At 40.8% G+C, this 18,341-nt stretch overlaps 1 non-coding gene and 1 pseudogene across 1 annotated transcript; both read right to left on the reverse strand.

Moving 5' to 3' along the window:
- Positions 1-3,033: 3,033 nt before the first annotated feature.
- Positions 3,034-3,152, reverse strand: LOC111753526 (5S ribosomal RNA; annotated as a pseudogene).
- A 488-nt stretch (positions 3,153-3,640) lies between these two features.
- Positions 3,641-3,744, reverse strand: LOC111753535 (U6 spliceosomal RNA). The gene has a single exon (XR_002788315.1). It is a non-coding gene; the product is annotated as a U6 spliceosomal RNA (small nuclear RNA).
- Between the last annotated feature and the right edge of the window lie 14,597 nt (positions 3,745-18,341).

Genomic DNA, 18,341 nt, shown 5'->3' on the forward strand with positions numbered 1-18,341 from the left:
CTTAAGGTTTTATTCTCTAGAAGACAATAAAAATCTGTAATCCAGAATAGGATATGAATAAACTGGCAAGTCTGTACTGAAAGAGGCAGTGCCAAATAATAAAGGTTTATTTGTTTTTTCTTTTTGAGACAGGTTCTCATTATAGAGTTCAGACTGGCCTTCAGCTCATTTTGTAGCACAGGGTGGTCTTGAACTCACAACAATCCTCCTGCTTTAGCCTCCAAGGTGCTGGGTTTATAGGCATGTGCCACCACATTTGGCAATAAAGATTTATATAATAGAGTGTTGAGAATCTCAGTTTGTTTATTTTGTCTTTTTGAGACAGGGTTTTGTTATGCAGTTCAGACTGACATAGAACTCACTTTGTAGCCCAGGCTGGGCTTAAACTCCCAGCAATTCCCCTGCCTCAGCCTCCTGAGTGCAGGAATTACGGGTGTATACCCCCAACAATACTCCTCAATTTATATTCAATTTCCAGAATCCTGGCAGCCAGAGCTAACTCATCGCTGTAGGAAGGAGAATCGACATTTCTCTCCTGGAAAATTTGGGAAATTATAAAACAAAATAAAACACCAAGAAAAGTGACCTAAAGCCAATGCCCCCCGCCACCACCCACAGCAATGGGCCTGGCAGATCACCCTAAATAGTGAAAGCAACACACTTCATTATCTATGGCACAGGGCTGTCCGTCAGCTCTAAAATACCAGTCAAGGACCAGGATCATTAGACATCTGGGGAAAACCTCTACCAAGGAACCTAGAGACAAAACACACAAACAAGCAAACAACTAGAGAGGAAACAGAGACTTGAGAATGTGTGGGGAGACCGTTTGCAGGCTGTGGAGGAAGAGAACAAGAAGTCACCAAGAAGCAAGCCCTCCCTGCGAATCAGCGCCATGCGCAGGCTGCCACCACCTGGGGGACATCCAAACCCCAGATCTTTTCAGTGCCAGGGCTGGGAAACAAGAAGAGCCAACATCCCCCACTCTGTAAGTGATCCGCTGATCTCGAGAAACACAGGCTATTGAGGTGAAATGCAATCTGATGCTTGTGGTGTTTGGTGTTTCACTGACTTTGCAGGTTTAGGGCCAGTGGTTTGATCATAGGAAAACGGTCCACAGTATGTCATCTGTGGGGGATCTCCTTCTGAAGGTGGTAGCCAATGTTAATTCTCTATCATCTTGTTTTGAAGTCCTGTATCATTTTCATTGTTTTGTTGAGTTAGGTTTTATTCTGATTTTTATTATTTCTGATGGCATGCACAGCTATTTCAAAGATAACAAGATATATTATGGCAGCCATTTTGGATTTGCTATTGTTTTGTTTTGAAGTCCTTTATTGCATTCATTGTTTTGTTTTTATTGGTTCTAGTCTGTTCTGCTTTGTTTGATTTTTACTATGTCTGAAGGTATCTGAGCTATTTTGAAGACAACAAGAGGCATTATGGTAATCATAATTGTTGATTTCCTATTGTTTTGAAGCCCATGTCACTTACACTGGTTTGTTTTGATTGGCTTTGCTCTGTTTTATTTTGCTTGGTTTAATTCTTTTTAAATAAAAAGAGAAAATATGTGGGGAAACAGAAATATTAAAAATAAACACTAGAGAACAAAAAAGAACTGTTAGAAATTTAAAATACAATTTAAAAACTTAACAGCTTATTTTTTATTTTTTACAGAAAACTGAGGCCAGGTAGAGCCCTCCCTTCTGATGGGAAGTTCAAAGAAGCAGGGGGAGAGGGAGAAGGAGTGAGAGGAAAGAGCAGGCAAGCTCCAACGGCTGCAGTGCATTTATTTATACACTTGGGGGTCTGAGTTTCATGTGAACCCTCTCAGCCTGAGAGCTTACCCATGTGGCTTGGCTCAGGCACCCAGAGTTCCTGAGATCAGTCTTGGTCTGGCCTCACTCAGGATTGATCTTCAGCTTCATCTACTCCCCACATCTCCCTCTTTTCTGTTTTATAGTTGTAAACAATGGGTAGTTGGTTGGGGCTAGAGAAGCTGTGTTTGGAGAACTCTCTAGATGATCTTTTTATTCTTGAACCCTTTTTATTTGAGTGAACTTACTTGTTTAGGCTAAAGATTTCCAATCCAAGGATTTTAAATTCCTGCACTTAGTAATTTAACCTTGTACAGTCTATTAACTCATAATAGTAGTCAGGTACTAGTGTAGCTGGCAATTGTTAGAAGCTTTTAGTGATTTAAGTTTCTTTTAGCTACTATTTACGGTGGCATTGTTTTATAACGCTTGTATTACACTTTTTTGCAAGATGTTCAAGACCAAGTTAAAGTGAGATCTGTATTAATTATAATCAATCTCTTGTCATCTATCCAGATCCATTAAGACTCCTTGGGAATTACCTGGGAACCATGCACAGCACCTCTTAGTTCTTCTGTCAGTGTCAGCCATCTGGATAAGTCATAGCCATTGCTTGACCAAGTTGCTTTCTGTGAAAGCTTGGCAAATTTTTCTCTCCTGTTCACTCTCCTTAGGCACACTATACACCACACACATTTATCCTCTGTGACCCTACAATCTCCTTGATCAGGAGTTTGTAGAACTACCAGAGTTGCAGGATGTTCCTGAAAATGTTCCCTCATGTTCTGGGTCCTCATTGACTGCTGAGGGCTGGGGCCAAAATATTGGCTGTCCTCTTAGCCCATCTATCTTTCTAGATTTTTGTCTCCATACCTCAGTTGTTGAACATCAGGAGAGAAGGTTAATAACATAACATTTTGCAGTGAGAACAGTTAGCTTAATGTTACTATTTTATCTGAATATCAAGCACCTTTGAACATAAAATAGAACCATTATTTGCTAACAACTATGGGTGCTCTAAAATCTCTGTGGAATGCTAACAGGCAATAGTTATATAATTTTACTCAGAACCATACATAACCATATAAATATTGTAGCATACAAAACTATACATAATATTGTAGCATGACAATCATGATGACATTTTTGTGACATGCTTAAATTTCCATTTTGACATAGTATAGTTCTTTTTTTTCTGTCTTTTTTTTTTTTTTAAAGCCTACAGCACCTGGTATTCCCAGGCAGTCTCCCATCCAAATATTAACCATGCCCGACCCTGCTTAGCTTCCGAGATCAGAGGAGATAGGGTGCGTTCAGGGTGGTATGGCCGTCGTAGACTCTGTCTTTTTTTTTGAGGCAGGGTTTCACAATGCATTTCAGGCTGACCTTGGACTCACTTTGTAGCCCGGGCTGGTCTTCAATTTGCAACAATCCCCCTGCCTCAGCCTCCTGTGTGCTGGGATTACAGGAGTGTGCCACCACACCCGGCTAATATAGCTCTTTTAATCACTCAGTCATCTCATAAAAAAAAAAAATCACTCAGTCATCTCTATCTAATACATAAGATACTCTTACCTAACTCATTAACCTTTAATGGGATGTCACTGAGGAAATTTGTGACATTGTCTGGACTGATTAATGTTTAGGCATCTTTAAGTGGTGCATATACAATACATACAACACATAAGCCTTGTTATTATTACTGACTGGTGACTTCATGTTGGCTTGACATGAATCTCCTATCACAATTAATTGGAGCTCAAAAGAAAAGCAAATGTAACAGATGGTTTAGATACAAACTTGAGGAACTCTAGGAAATGAAAGCCAAATGACAATGCTTCACGAATTTGCATGTCATCATTGTGCAGGGGCCATACTAATCTCCATATCATCCCCATTTTAATATATGTGCTGCCGAAGTAAGCACACGCCAAATGACAATGAAAAGGACAACAGGAAAGACAGAGGCTCTGTCCAGAAGGTCAGATGGTGTAACAAACAGGGATTCAGGAAGAGTAGAAATAAAACAAAATCATGGGAAAAGTCTCATGACAAATTGATAATTCAACATGATTTCTCAAACTAGTGCATATGAGCTACCAGACTGGTAAGGCACCCAAAATACTCATACATACAATAGATGGAAACAGATCAACACCAAAGCACAGCAATATGTGATTTCAGAACCCTGGAGACAGGAGAAAATCTAACAAATCTTCAAAAGGATAAAGCAGGCACTGAACCTGGACTGTGGTAATAGCAGGGGTCAAGACAAGGAATCCAAATGTTGGAAGACAGCATCGATGCTAATATGGATCCATACCTGAGATACAAGATACAGTTTTCAGTCTCTACCATGTAAAATGAAATGGTAAGCAAAGCTCTAGGGGAATGCTTAGGGGAAATTATAAATGCAGATATAGCTCTATAGGACAGGGACTGAAAGCAAATACTCAATGTTTGAGAGCTGGATTGAGAAATCAATTATAGCAGGGATTCCTTCTTAATCCATGGGTATCAACAAAACCACACTAATGATAGCTAATGTGTGTCAGGCATCCCACTAAGCGTTTCCAACACAAATTAGCTTGTGCATTTCTCACGATGATCCAAATAGACAAAAATGATGACCACAATTTCACTTTTTAAGTTATAGTAAATAATTTACCAGGGTTACACATGATAAGAGGAGGTGCTAGGTGCATTGTTTTAGCTATTATGCTGTATGGATTGTTTGCTTGTTTGTTTTGGACACTGGGAAACGACCCTAGGCCCTTACACTGAGCTATATCTATTACACTTTTGATTTTGGACAGGGTCTTCTTAAGTTACTAAATCGCCCAGGCTGAGCTCAATTTTATGACCCTTTTGTCTCAGTTTCCCGGGAGGTTGGGATTATAGGCATGTGCTACCAGGTTTAGGTAAATATAAGTATCATTTTTTAAAGACACCATTATTGCTGGGCATGATGGTGCATATCTATAATCTCTAAACTTTGAGAAGCAGAGGAAGGAGGATCAGAAGTCTGAATCTAGCCTGAGTAACTTAGCAATTTAGCAACCTTGTCCACAAAAAACAAACAAAAAAAATTAAGACTATACCTCTGTGCAAAGGTCTAGGTTTATTCCTCAGAATCCCTACCCCCAAATTACATTTAAATATTGCTCTCACAATATTTAATATATATCAATATATCCTCTCTCACTGACTTCCTGTTTTTGTTTTGTTTTATCTGAGACAGGGTCTTGCTATGTAGTTCAGATTGGCCTGAATTCACTATGTGGTTCAGGCTGGCCTCAAACTTGTAGCAACCCCTTAGCCTTCCAAGGGCCAGGATTACAAGCATGGACCCAGCTCACTGACTTCTTAATGACAGGAGAAACAGGTGTATGAGACCTCAATATGTTGAGAAAGAGAACACGGAGGAAGGAGGAAGATCAGCTTAATGTTATCAGAAAATAAAATGCCAGTTCATGATTTTTTTGTTTTTTTGAAATGAGACTCTTAGCAAGCTGGAAAGAATTCTAGGAAACTTTTCAGGAAGGAAAATACTGTTGGACATGGTTGTGGATACCTGTATTTTAGCCACTTGGGAGGCAGAGGCAGGAGAATTGCAAGTTTGAGGCCAGTCTGGGGAACTTGAGATCTCATCACAAAATAAAGGGCCAGGGAATTAGCTCAGCGCATAAGTGTTTACCTGGCAAGTGCTAGGCCATGAGTTCAATCCCTGGTACCAAAAATAAAATAAAATAAAATAAAATAAAATAAAATAGCAGAAGATAAACCGCAGTAGTAGAACACTTGCATGACATACATTGGCTATAAATTCAATCCTCACCACAAACAAATATTAAAAAAAAAAGCTTAATGCTTAGTTATGGGGTCCAAAAGAAAGTAACCACGTTTCAGTTTTAGCTGGATCTCTGCTCATTCTCTCAGAAATATTAACGTTCAAAATACAATAGGGTTTTGCACAAGGCTTTTGCAAGCTGGCCTAGCAGCCATTTTATGCACCCCCATGCTGAATTTTCCATATTAATGTGCTTCCATTGTTCTCAGTGGAGCCTGCAGTAACTTTAGCTCTCTTCCAGATGTTTCCTGACATCAGCATCCAAGAAGTGCTGGCCAGCTGTCTGTAAAATTGCAGGAACTCTGTGTTGTGTGCATTAGTTATGCAAATGGAAAAGCAATGACAAGAAGCCAATGTAGAGAATAAAAAAGAACGAGGGGAGGAACTGGGCCAAGGCTTTACTGGCACATGCCGTGTAGGTAGAAAGCCAAGAGAGCAAGCTGTCTTTGATCAAAACCCCCAGCAGCCTGTGCTCCCACTGCCCACGCAGAGGGGTGAGTGTCCTCAGTTCCCCGGTCAGGCCTGGGATTCTGGAAGCTTCCACCATCTGTTTTGGTGATAATAGGGATATACCGAATATCTGCAGATCTATCAAACATCTAACCAGTTTCTTTGCTTTACTTTGTGAACAAAGAAATATCTACAGAGATCAGAAATAATTCCCCAAAGTATAATTTGCAGTAAATGAATAAATGTTCCATGAAACAACAAAAGGGTAAGGCAGTCAAGTGAGCTTAAGTTAAACAAAGTTAAGTAATTCTCTTTCCCAGAACACTCTGGGGGCCTCTGGTATGTTTGTGGGCACTGGGGATGATGGAGCGGGGGTTCCCAGGAGGGAATCTGAACTAGAGGTAATCCGGGTTCTCGGCTTCAGTCCGGCTCCAAACAGGCTGTCCAGTGAGTGCTCTGCAGTCCTGAGCTTAACAAGCTGATTGCTGAACTCACGGCCGTCTCTACCACCTGTCTACCTCTAGCTTTCCTTTCCTGGTCAGGCACTCACACTCACCTTGCCCTTCCGTAGAATCGTGGCACACATCTTCCGACTTCCTCTGTCTTAACCTCCCGCTCTCTGCATAATCCATCCCGAGGTAGATGGCTGCTCCTCTGTCTTGCTAGCCCTGACTCTGACCTGTGTCCCAGCTGATGTCTGGACATGTCCACTGCTGGGCTAAAGAACCCTGGACCAGGACATGTTGGCGACTTAAATCGTGTTTCCCTCACCCAACGGTATCCTCTCTACAGCTCTCTGTCACTCTCGACATAGAATTACTGTGTTCTCAGCAAGACAAAATTTTTGGAGTTGTTTGTTTTGTTTTGTTTTCTGTTTGTTTTGTTGGCTGGTTGGTTTTATTTGCATGTTGGTTTAAAATTGTAATAAAATATATAAAAGCTACAATCTATTATGTGCTTTTAAAAAATTGTACAGTTCACCAGTATTAAATTCATATTGTTATGCAATAATCTCCAAAACTGTTTTCTTCTTGAAAACCAGAATTTTATGTCTATTAAACAGTTCCTCATTTCCTAACCCTGATACCTTTCTACTTTCTCTCTAGTAATTTGACTATTCTAGGTACTCGTATAAGTGGGATCATAAGTATTTGTCCTTTTTTTGGATTGGTTTATTTCACTTACCATCTCATCAAGTTTTATTCATGCTGTAGCACATCAGAACTTTCGTCAAAGTGGGATACGATCACACTGTGAGAATATACCGCGTTTTGTTTATCCATCCATACCACGTTGACAACACATCTTGGCTATTGTGATAGTGTGATTACATGGGAGTGCACAAAGTTCTTCACAATCCTCATTTCAATTCTTTTGGATATTTTCTCAGAAGTGGGATTGCTGGATCTTATTCCATTTCTATTTTTAATTTGTTGAGGATTCTTCATAATGTTTTCCAAAGTTACCGTACCATTTTACATTCCCATCAGCAGACTTCCAATTTCTCCCTAATTTCACCTCTTCCCTTATAAATAATAGCCATCCTAACAGGTGTGATTCTGTGTTTTTGTTTTTGCAGTGTTGGGAACTAATCAGGACCTCGTACAAACTAGGCAAACAGTCTACCGCGGAGCTACATCCCCAGCCTGGGGTATGAAGTTACATTTCATTCTGGTTTTGACCTGGGTTTCCCTGATAACTGGGGACATTGAATGTCTTTTCACACATTTGCTGGCTACTTATATGTCTTCTTTGAAGAAATGTCTGTTCAAGCCCTTTGTCAATTTTAATAAGGTAGTTTTGCTATTGTTGTTCTTTTACAAATAATAGAAAACCATTTAAGTTAAGTTGCATAAACAGTTTTGCTTCCTGCATCTTTTGCTTTTTGTTCTCTTGGAAGAATACACAGTGGTCTCTCCCAGACAACTGAGGATTGCTGGGCCTTCTGGGGACCAGACCTGAAAGCATTAACAGTAGAGTGAGGTAGGCCTCTCCCTCAAAAGTCAAGCCTCGTTGTTCAGGTTGTTGATGGTACATTTGATGCCTTATTTTTCCTTCTCTTCTCTCTGTGGATTCATTCAGTTCACACAAGGCTCTCAGTGGCCAAAAGGGCTCCAGGCCTACTGGACCTTTCCATTCTAGCGCATGTTTCCAAATGGTTGCTTATTTCTATATTTCTCTGATCAAATTTTTGAAAAGAAAGAATCTGACTGATCCTGGTCATCTTCTCATTAGACTGGACCAGCACTGTGTCCTCCCTGGTCAAGTTGCCGTGTGTCCAGTGAGACTTGGACAAGGGATTGTGGGGAGTGCCTGAAGCTACAGATCAATCACACAGGCAGAGTGCCCAAGGCGAGCCACATAAACAAGCTGTTCCAGCTCTGAGAACACAGAAAGCCCAAGGCGACTCCAGCAAACAGGTTGCCAGGCAGAGCGTGTCACGTGACCCCTTTTAACAAAGCAAGAAACTGAAGCATAAAGAAATGTAGTAACTTGCCATAGCTAGTAAAGACCAGAGCCAGGATATGAACCCAGATTCACAGCCAAAATCTGTTCTTTTAACCACTGTGCCTAAGTGATTTCACTCCTCAGTTGCAGGACCACTTCACTGGTTAACTCCACCCAACATGACTGTGCATTGACTCAGCCACCGGCAGAGTCTAGGAGGAAGAGGGACAGGGAAGAGTGGTAGGGAGAAGCAAGAGGTCTTATACCCACACTAGAAAAAGAAAACAACATTCATGATCTTGACACAATAGTAAAAACTGTATGAAACCACTTGTAAAATTGTAACAAATAATTCTACTTTCATTACTAGCATGACTTGCCTCAAGTGATACAAATCAAGTGGATCCATCTTTGTTTCTTTTCTTTTTTTGGTGGGGGGAAACTGGGAATCAAATTCATGACCTCGTGCTTGCCAGGCAGGCATTTATGCTGTTGAACTAAATCCCAGGCCCCTCTGTTTCATTTTTGAGTTGACGAGTGTCAGCGTCTTCTATAGCGTGTCTTCCAGAACAGGAATGTGGGAGAATGTTTGTGTGTGTCAGGAAGTACCCTAAACTCCCTTGTCTCAAAGCACCATGAAATTATTTCTCTCGTCTATCACTTCCTAAAGATTATTTTATTTTTGATAGAGTCTCACTATGTAGTTCAGGATAGCCTCAAACCTGAAATAATCCTCCTGCCTCAGCCTCCTGAGTGTTGGTATTACAGGCATGTGCCACCATGCCCAGGAAAGATTTTTTTCATAAGAAACCAAGTCTCTAAAATGAAGAAAGAAGGATGTGTTAACAATAGCCAATAATATTTCACATCCAAATCATAGCTTTAAGTCCAAAATGTTTTTGTGTTAGTTACTCTTTGTTGCTGGGCCAAATACCAGACACAATTTAAAGGAAAGGATTCAGTTCATGGCCGGTGGGCTCCAGGGTAGAAACAGCTCTGTAGAAGAAAACTGCTAACCTCATGGAATCCAGGAAGCAGGAAGACAAGGAGAAGAACCAGAGAGGAAAGTGCCAGAGCCTGGATACAGTTCCTGAGGTCATGCGCCCATGACCCATGCAAGGGTGCTTTGCCAGTCTGCCAGGTGTCTATGGAGTCAGTCAGGTTCACCATCGAGATTAAGCATCAGTCTCTTACAAAATTGTGCTTTGCCTAACCAGGGAAATATAGTGGCCAGTGAGTTTTCCTACACATTGCTTAACACATAGGGAAGTTATACAAACAAGAGGAAGTGAACAGTCAGGAAGAACTTAATACTGCTCTCTAGACTTCATGAAGATGAGCTCATGGCTGAGGCTGGTAGTGTGGCCATTCTGCCTGACAGTGGCCCAGCTTAGCCAGATGCTTTACCCAGTGCCATATGAGCCATGGAGTTGTACCCAAGAGAACTGGCAGATGCACTCATTCTGTGTGATGGGGCACTGAGACTTACTTTATTTCCATTTTCAATTAAAAAAAATTTTTTTTTGTTTTTTTGAGGCAGGGTCTCGCTATGCAGTTCAGGCTAGTCTTGAGCTCACTTTTTTTTTGGCAGGGAATAATGAAAATTGAACTCAGGACTTGCACTTGCCAGGCAGCCACTTATGCCACTGAGTGAAATCCCCAGCCCCTTGAGCTCACTTCGTATCCCAATCTGGACTCACAACAATCCTCCTGTCTCAGCCTCCTGAGTGCTAGGATTACAGGCTTGTGCCACCATACCCAGATGACTTACTTTATTTTATACAGGACAGTCTCCCTCAGCTTTTGTGTACACCCGACTGCACAGCTGACCATGCATCTGTGTGCTTTACAGACTTCTACCCTTGGATGCAGCAGCTGGCTTCCAATCAGGTCACTCCACTGCACCTGCTTTTGACCAAGTCACCAAGGGGGCAATTTCAAGAGTCCCTTCTGGTTTTCTTCTTGCTTACCCTGTTCCCATCAGTTGGACAGTCTCTCACTACTAAAGCATAGCATTCCCTTAGGTTCCATTGTTACCACATTTCTCTACTTTTCTAACTACAACTTGGGTTGTTTCTCTCAGTCTTTGGTGGTGTCCCTCATGTCCATCTGACTCCAAAGATAAGGATGGAGGCCCCTGGGCCCCAGAGGATCTATCCAGTAGCTGGCTCAGTGTTTTCCAGGCTGTCTCTTGTCTATCTCCAGGTATGTTCTCAGTTACAGCACTTTGCCTCTGCTGGGCTTGGGCCGCTACTTCCGGCTCTCCGCATGTTTATTCCCTCGTCACATCGCAAATGGCCCAAAGTTTACCTTCTCAACCAGGCCTTCCCAACTTCCCTGTTTAAAATCATGGGCCAACTCTACTCTGTTCACCAACTTATTCTTAAGTATCTTTAATTTTTCATAACATGTGTCCTCCTCTAGATACTATATAATTCACTGCTCTATACTCAGTAGCTAATACTTTTACCGATACATAGTAACCACTTAATACAGTGCATGTATTTTTAACATAAATGGTTCAATTTCCAATCCAAAAATTGAAAAGTTTACAACCCTAGCTCTTTCTTCCTTTGTGTATAGCTTATGGTTGATACATTGTGTCAACTTGAGGAGTTTAGAAGTTTAACTGAGAAGCTCAGTAGGGAGCAGCGTTCTTACTTTGTAAATACCCTCATCCTGTGCAGAGTGGGGCACAAAGATTTTTAGCGCGCTACATTTTCCATGGGGTAAGGGGTGGCCTGATACAATGTGGGAGAGGGGAAGAGGCTTGCTTTTGTTCCCTTTTGTTCTTGTTGCTGCCTTGAAGTGTTGTGCTTGTGCCATGCCACCCTGCCTGGGAGCCAGCTGAATAGGGACTGAAACCTCTACAGTGAGCTAAATAAACCTTTCCTTCCTTCATTTTGGGTGTCGGGTATTTTGTCCCATCAATGAGAGAAAAGTAAAAACTAACCAAGACAGTATACTACATCTTGAGCCTCTTTTTCTCCCAGTTAATACTCATATATAACTATATAACATACACAGACACACAAAGGATGATCTAAAATAGGGTGAATGTTTAATTTAAAAATATATTACAGTAAAAGATACATTGCCATAAATCCTCCTCAAAATATTCTAGATTTGAGTACAGCTGACACATTGTCTTTGCTACTTTCTGAAGCAGTTCTGGAAGTCCTCTTTCATGAGTGTGATAAAAAGTATGATGAATGCTACCACTGAATGCCAGCCAAGAGGAAGGCGGGCTGGGAAAACCAGGATGTGTCCTCTTCCACCTTATTCACTGCCTCTGGCACTCTGTGACTTCTGGCTCTTTCCCAAAGTCAAAATGACCATGAAAGATAAATACTTTGAATCGATTCAGGGGATCAAAGCAACCATGACAACGTGATTGAAGACAGGAAAAAGAACTTTAAGTACTGCTTCAGAAAGTGGCAAAGCCAAGGGAAACCTATGTTCAAAGACAGCATATTTTGAGAGGGGCTAACAACAATACATCTTTTACTCCAAAAATTTATTTATTTATTTATTGGTTTCTTGAGACAGGATCTTTCTTTTTAGCTCAGACTGGCCTCAAACTAACTAAGTAGTCTGTGCTGGACCCAAACTCATGACAATCTTCCTGCCTTAATGCCAGGATTCCAGTCATGCACTACCACGTCCAGCTAAAATTATTTCTATCTACATACACACTAATTTTTTTGTCATGTGTCATTTATTTTTATGTTGTGATTCTCCAGCCTTGGTCTCCAAAACCAGAGATCACAGGTATCTACCACTGTGCATAGCTCGGACTCATATGTTTATTTAACTGCTCATTTTGATACAGGGGAATGAAACACTCAACCTACTATGTCCATGAGTTCATGTTCTCTAAAACCAAAGAATGAATTTTAGGAAAAACGGAAGTGAAGAGTAGAATATATTTATTGAGAGAAAGAAAACTTCTGTCTGAAGAGAGACAGAAGGGGTCCTGAATGGGTTGCCAAGGACTCTGTCTTTTCCAGGGACTTTTATAGAGTAAAACCATGGGTTCAAGGTGGGGGAAGACTGGGAACTCACAAGGCAGAGGAGCATAAGGTCAGACATAACTATAGTTAGTCAATAAGATCAATAGTTTAAGTAAAATTGATTATATTAGGGACAAGTGGGGAAGCGAGTCACTAGAAAGCAGGCATTTTTACAGAGCAGTGACTCTTTTCTATGGGATGGGAACTATTTAAGGTATCAGTTCTCAAGATATGGATGCATTTGCATGGTCTTTTGTCTTGAGGCCTGGTCCATAGCAGGAGGCATCAGCTTCCCTGTCAGCTGCCAGGTGTCTGCACTGGCTCCATTAAAGACCTAGCCCTATCTCACTACCTATAATATTTTTAAATAGCCCAGGTACCTGCAACAATCCCCCTTTGAAGAAGTAACCTGAAATGTCATGAGGGGAAACAGACAGAAGACCAATCCAGCTGCCTCAAGCTGAACAGGATCACAGTTTTTGAACAGTAGTTAGAAGTACTTCCACAGAGATCCTGTCTAGAGGCCCTTGATAGACACCAGGCATTTTCATTTTGGGTATGTGCACAGCTTTAAGTCTGGAGGAGACAGAGCCAAAGAATCAAGGATGCATGGGCCAAGGAATCAAATCAATAAAACTATTATGAGTATAGTTAACAAAGATTTCCTCCAAGAGGAACTAGAATTAATTTTTATAACAATAAAGTCTAGGGAATTTTAGAATCTCACATGTCATTGATTTGTTATCTAATATCTTAAATCACTACTGAGATATTAGCAGAAGAATCAAAAATATATACACAGTGTTCAGTTTTTACAATTGTACAAGTGACTCCCTGTGCTGCTGTTGGAACATCTAATGCCACCCAGTTTTAAAGGACAGCCTGTAATAAAAGATCATCTATCTCCTTATATTTTATAGGAGATCTATTGGCTGTTAGCTAATTTTATTTCATATGGTTGCATGAGCATGTAATACTAGCAAAGCATACTTAGAATCAGTATAAATGTTGACCTTTTGTCCCTTGCTGAGTTGTAAGGCTCTGGTCAGAGCTATGAGCTCTGCTAGCTGAGCCAGTGAGGTGCTTTTAAGAGTGTGGTGTAAAGTTACTATTGTAGATCCTGTCTTTTTTTTACTTTTTATGAAGGAGCTGCCATCACAGAAGAGGGTTAAACTTGGGTTAGTAAGCGGGGTGTCTAATAAGTCTTTTTTGGCTGCAATTGTATGAAGAATTACCTGTTCACAGTCATGTTTATCAAACTCAATTTTTTTTTCTGTTATGGCAGGAAGGTGGCTGGATTTAAGGATGAACGTGTCTTTATTTGAATGGCTGGTCCTTCTAGAAGTAGAGTCTGGTATTTACGAAGTCGGTTGTTGGACAGCCATAGACTTCCCTTAGAAGAAAGGAGTTCTGCCACTTGGTGAGATGTATATACAATGAGATCTTTGCCTAAAGTCAGCTGGGTTGCCTCTGGCAAATAAGAGATCTACAGCTCCTGCAGCTCTAAGGCAAGCGGACCATCCTTTTGTCCTTCAGATACCCTGTAGATTGTTAGCAGATACTAGATTTTTTATAAGCACTTCCAAAGCCTTGCCTCTCCTCTCATCTACATACAAATTGAAATGGTATCCAGTGGGTAGGCTCAGGGCAGGGGCACTCAGAAAGTGCATGTTTAAGCTTTTGGAATGCTGCTTGTGAATCAGGTTCCCAGCATAAAATATGAGTATCTGTCTTCTGGGTCTCTTTTATAAGTTGATAGAGGGGTTGTATAATCTCCCCAAATCCTGGTATCCAAAGGCAGCAAAAACCTGTAACTCCTAGGAATTCCCTTAGCTGTTTTAGAGTTTTGGGCTGTGGGAAGGAGGGAATGGGTTTAATTTTTGTTTTTTCCTAGCCTTCGGGTCCCTTTGGATATGATGAGGCCTAAATAGTTTACCTCAAGACAGCAAAGTTGTACCTTAAGATTTAGAGACCTTAACCTCTGTCTGATAGAAAATTTAGCAGAGCACAAGTGCCTTGGCTACAGAGCTCTTCCAAGGGGGTGCATAACAGTATGTCATCTGCATATTGCAAGACTGTGACCTGGAAAACTCAAAACATGCCAAGTCATGGGAAAGCACTTGTCCAAAAAGATGTGGACTATTTATCTCTGAACCCTTGGGGCAGCACAGTCCATGTTAATTGAGATACTTGGTCCTGTGGATTTATTGTCCTATGTATTTTACCGTTACTGTCCATACTTCAGGATTTATTTCTGTCTCCACAAGAGGAAGGCAACATACCTGACCTGGGAGATTATATATCACAGTATTTAAACATAAAATATCTCTCTTTCTAAGAGGGTAACTGGACTTTCAGGCATAACAAAAAATGAATGTGTAAAAAGAAAACCATCCCAGTTACAGCCTAAGAGTTGTGAAAAATAACAAATTACTTTCTTGCCAGTGACTCCTTTCCCTGAGGAGTGGTGACTAGAAGGAAGGCCAGGATTGAAAAGAAGGACCGAGAGGATTGTACCAGTATCCAACAATTCCTCTATAGTCATGATTACCCGGGCTCCTCTGTAGAGATGACAGTCTGGCCAGAGGGAGAGGGAGCGAGTATCCTGGGACTCTTTAGTCCTGCTGGACCAACTGATAGGATGGGTCTGAACCCTGGGGCCTTGGCCTCAGAGGGCAGTCTGACCTCAGTGGTCACCTTTGCAGTCGGGGCATGGCCCGGGGGGCTTCTGAGTGTAGTCCCTCTTAAGGAGACCTGGCTTATGGCAGTGAAAGCAGGTCTGTGTTGTCTTTGAATTTTTCTTGGTGTCCCGGGAATCAGACTTAGGGTCCGTTTCTCTTAATGCGCAAAGGCAGCTGCTTGTTCTCGGTCTCTTTGTTTTCTCTCCTTGGCTTCCTCCTCATTATGGTTATAAAATAGGCAGGAGGCAACTTTTACTAAGTATCCAGTAAACTATCTGGAGCAAAGGCTATTTGTAGCTTTTTTCTAATGTCTGGAGTTGACTGAGTAATAAACATGTCTTTAAGTAAAATCTGTCCTTCTATCGAATCAGGACCTATAGACATATGTTTTATTATTGTCTCTGATAAATGATCTAAGAAGTCAGAGGGTTTTTACTTTTTCCTTGAGAAATAGCTGACATTTTAAAATAACTAGAAGGCTTGGTTTTTGTTCTTCTTAGACCTTCAAGAATACACACTTGAGGGGCTGGGGATTTAGCTCAGCGGCATAAGCACCTGCCTTGCAAGCAGGCAGTCATGAGTTCGATCCCCAGTACCGATAAAAAGAAAAAAGACAAAAAAAAAAAAAAAAAAAAAAAAAAAAAAAAAAAAAAAGAATACATACTTGAAAATGTCTCCTGACCCAACTCCTGTATTGTTGTCAGGCCTCTTGGGGTCTTGAGTAGGAACTGCTTGTGCCCCAGTGGGGATTGGTGGTTCCCTTGGCTGTCTATCTTATGTCTATCTTCTAAAAGTAACAATATGATATTCATCTCCAAATATATCGTTCCAATCTAGTTCATATATATGAGTAAATCCTCTAAAGACATCAATGTGCTTATCAGGGTCATCTGAAAATTTTCCTAGTTCTAGCTTAATTTGCTTTAAGTCATTGAGAGAAAGAGACCTATGAATGGGAGTGGTCTTATAAGGATTATAATTATACCTGCAGCATATATAAGAATTATTTTTTAATGGAAAGAAAATTTTAACATACTGCAGTTCTAACCATTTTTTGTCTTTCTCACAGTATGATTTTTAGTTGTAAAAGAACATCATAATTAATATTTCCCTCTGTATTCCACTTTGGCTCTAGTGGGTAGGTAGGCCATGCACTTTTGCAGAGAAATACCAATTGACTCTTATTCAACATGGAAGGGTTGAACATCTTGCAGTGCTTAAGAATGCATTCACAAAGAGTAAGGGGCTTTGGCATTGTGTTGCCCATGTCTGTCATATAGAAGCAAGACTAAGTATGAAACCTTTTTGTACCTGAGAATTGAACTTAGGATCTTAGGCCATGCAATCCTGCAGAGAAATACTAAGCTATAAATGATATTGAGCTATCTAATTATGCAAATAAAGGAGATAAACAAGATGTTCCCTTTTATTCCTATTTGCTAAATAATCCCTAGGCACCCCTGGGTTGACACTGCTCCAGAGCTGGTGAAGGCCTTCAGAAGAAAATGGAAGATAGATTAGGTCAGTCTATCCACTCTACATCTGACATACAATCCTATCCTCCCAAATAGCTCATGAACTTTGCTTCCATAAGGAATGCTTAAAGAAGGAAGTATAGCTTTGTAATAAACTACTTTGCTTATTGGAAGAGAACATATGTTAAAAGGTGTGAGTTGGAAGTACGATGTAGAGATAGGTAGATCAATTGAGGAGCTTTGCCCTGTGCACTGGGCAAAGGAGTCTCCAGGCATTTATCTCCCTCTTAATTATTTAGGTAATCTTTCCTAGTAACAGGATAAGGCTATACTTCATTTAAATTTCTATATCTTTGAAGCTCACAGGTTAAATTCATAAATCATCTAGCAATCATGTTTTACCAGCTGGTAAAGGCACAGAAAAGAAAAAGGCTATTTATTTGTACTTAACATATGTGAGGCACAAATGGAAATCCTTTCCTACTACGCAGCAGGTAGTGTGAACAACTGTTAGTTACCCCAGTCTAATCTCTGAAGGTGGGGAAGGTAGTGTAAGTGATTTTAAAATCCACTGAAAAGTTTAGAAATAAAGATAGAAAAGTGGAGATTTTCAGTGGTCATGAGCAAATGTTCACTGAAGAACTTTTGGGTGTCCACCAGAGAGTTTCCCTGGCCAGGACCCCTCAGTTCTCAGTTTCTGTTCGCTCAGATAACCAGAGATCAGCCTCCTTCAGAAAGGAATCCAGCTTTCTGTCTTGTCAACGTTCCATCAACCCCATTGGCCACTGGTTTCAATGGGGATTCACCAAACTAATGCTGAGGAACCTGTCCTCTGCTTTTGAGGGTGGCAACTGCTATAAGAGCGATTAATTAGCTGGCAGAGTTACCACAGTGTGTCCAAATTCCATAAGGGATAGTTAAAAGTCTGAGTAAGATCATTACCTACTGCTCTATGAATTTACAATACAGGTTTTAAAGTCCACAACTTGAGAGGTTGGAGAGCCTCCTTATTCTAATGTGTTTAGGTCCCATGTGTGCTGCTTCTGAGGATAGCTTCTTTGTCACACAAAAGCTGGTTCTCCCCGCTGTGTCTCAGGTTTAATCTCCAAAGGAGACTTGCCCAGAACACTGAGCCAGGACACGGTTCTTTATGTGTGCTCTCCTGGATGGGCACAATTCCGATCAATATCTCATCTGACCCAGAGATGGGGTATGTGTCCTTTATCTAAGATGACTTCCCTGTCTTTGGCATTAGCAAATGTTCATTTTCTATGGGCTTAATTAAGAAGCAAAAGGTTTTTTTTTTTTTTTTTTTTTGGTCTTTTTCTTTTTTATCAGTACTGAGGATTGAACTCATGACCACACACTTGTAAGGCAGGCACTTATGCCACTGAGCTAAACACCCAGCCCCAAGAAGCAAAAGTTTTGAATAGTTCAGAGTTCTTTCTGGCTTCACATTCCTCTATAAGGAAAGTACAAAGTGGAAATGAGTAGAAGTAAAGTCAAACTTAGGAAACTGAAGGAGAAAAGGCCTGACATTTCCTCTAGAATAGAGGAGGATCAGAGCCAGTCTGTCTCAGTGAAACCTGTCCTCGAAGTCTAAAGGT

The sequence above is a fragment of the Cavia porcellus genome, unplaced genomic scaffold, assembly GCF_034190915.1.
Source record: "Cavia porcellus strain 051 isolate PalLab524CR breed Dunkin Hartley unplaced genomic scaffold, mCavPor4.1 scaffold_5, whole genome shotgun sequence".
Classification (NCBI taxonomy): Eukaryota; Metazoa; Chordata; class Mammalia; order Rodentia; family Caviidae; genus Cavia; species Cavia porcellus.